The sequence below is a fragment of the Coenobita brevimanus genome, chromosome 100 (genome assembly GCF_032717465.1).
Source record: "Coenobita brevimanus isolate Jiangsu-jjx chromosome 100, ASM3271746v2, whole genome shotgun sequence".
Classification (NCBI taxonomy): domain Eukaryota; kingdom Metazoa; phylum Arthropoda; class Malacostraca; order Decapoda; family Coenobitidae; genus Coenobita; species Coenobita brevimanus.
The window spans coordinates 25,829,334-25,831,149 of record NC_137053.1 but is presented as its reverse complement, the minus strand read 5'-3'; the positions used below and the strand labels follow the sequence as shown (position 1 = coordinate 25,831,149).

The 1,816-nt window shown below is 44.4% G+C and overlaps 1 pseudogene; it reads left to right on the top strand.

Moving 5' to 3' along the window:
• The first annotated feature begins 1,459 nt into the window (after positions 1–1,459).
• LOC145414748 (5S ribosomal RNA) lies at positions 1,460–1,577 on the top strand (annotated as a pseudogene).
• The last annotated feature ends 239 nt before the right edge of the window (positions 1,578–1,816 follow it).

Genomic DNA, 1,816 nt, shown 5'->3' with positions numbered 1-1,816 from the left:
CAGCTTGGGAATAATACAATTACCGAAAGATTTAGAAAAGGAATAATCATTAATTACATTACATACCTGTTACCGCCAGATGATTTTATTCAGATTTGGATAGACCACACATACAGAAAGGATTAGGTAGAATCTCCATTTATATTTGTTTAGTTCATTTTGGCTTCTTTCATTCGATTATACTCGGCCTTGGGAAGATCACATGTACTAAGGGCAAGTAATACAGTCTATAATGATCTCATTATTATTCGATACCTTCAAGCGATTCTATTCAGCGCTAAAGTGCCCTTTCGTAGTGATAGGCTTAGAGATGAATGAATGAAACTATGAGTAAGAGAATCATAAAACAATAAATTCAGAGAACAAGATTTTTTTTTTTTATGTGCACCCAGTTCAGGGCAAAGCTTATCCATCCCATTCCCTGAAGCTCATCAGGGCTTGGTTTCATGATGTGCCAAGAGTTACATTTACGCCACGGCCCTTCACGCTACCCAGCGTGTGTACCGTTTGCTCATCAAATCTCTTGAGACTGGGGAGCATCATGAAGTTCCAGTACCGCGTATTGGCAGCAGCAAGGGTATATTTATGGTACGACATTGTACTAAGAGAAAATATTGAAAGTAAATGCAGTAGTAACTACAAGGGCATTCAGTGAAGCGTCTCTCTCCCACAAGGGCAACGTTATTTCCAAACCACTCTTCAAAATGAGTTAGATTTTCTCATAACTGATTAGAGTTTCTTAAAAAGTGTTTTCCGGATCCAGAGTCTGTAATACGATCCGCATCGATCTCAAACGTTAATAGATTGTTCCTTGGGACATGGGCTATCTATCCACCATATATTGGTCAAAATCTCCCTTTTAGATTTTGAGTAATCCTGCTAACAGACAAACAGTTCCATCCGGATCAGTCCCAGAAGTTAATCGATTGTTCCGTGGGGCATGGACTATCTACCTACCAAACTGGTCCATATCCCATTTTTAGTTTTTGAGTAATCCCTCTAGCAAAGAAACAAACTGACAAACAGGGGTGAAAACATACTCTCCTTGAAGGAGAGAATAACCTTACTGTTGTAGTAACCATAGGCTCACCTGAGTGTGAACCCAGCGGACTGCAGGCCGAAACTGTCTTCTGCCGTACCTTGCAAGGTACATATATACATACTGTACATATACCTAGGCTTTTTCCCCTCTAGGGAGGTAGCCGAGGCAGGACGACACGGTCACCAAAATACTCATCCACACACACACATTTACTCGTATCTTAGCCTCTAAGTGGAGAAGGGACTGCTCCTCACCGCACCACACCGCAAGAGGGTCAACTGCGCAGTGCAATCCAGCGAAATTCGCATCAGGGCCCGATAGTAGAGCTGATTTACCCCTGCCACATCATAATGGACCCATCCCCTTCCCCGCACATGACCCGGTCAGCTGAGCAGACCAGATGTGAGAGAACATCCCGTCGAGGTCGCGCCACGTTGAGTACACCGCTTCCCGTCCGATCAGCGAAGTTAAGCAACGTTGGGTCTGGTTAGTACTTGGATGGGTGACCGGCTGGGAACACCAGATGCTGTTGGCATCCCTACGTGTCAAGTGGGGTTGGTGGAGGATTAGTGCCCCTCCCTGTAAAACAAATAACTCTAAGCCCTTGGCCACCCCGTGTGGGATACATGGCGTCTGGCAATGAATGAATGAAAAAATTTCTCTCCTTTCACCCACTCTTCCTTGCTCGACAGACATTCCTCTCGCATCTAACGCTTTTTGCACTGTCCATCCATCCTATTCGTGGTCTTCCTCTCAGCCTTACACCTTTCACAT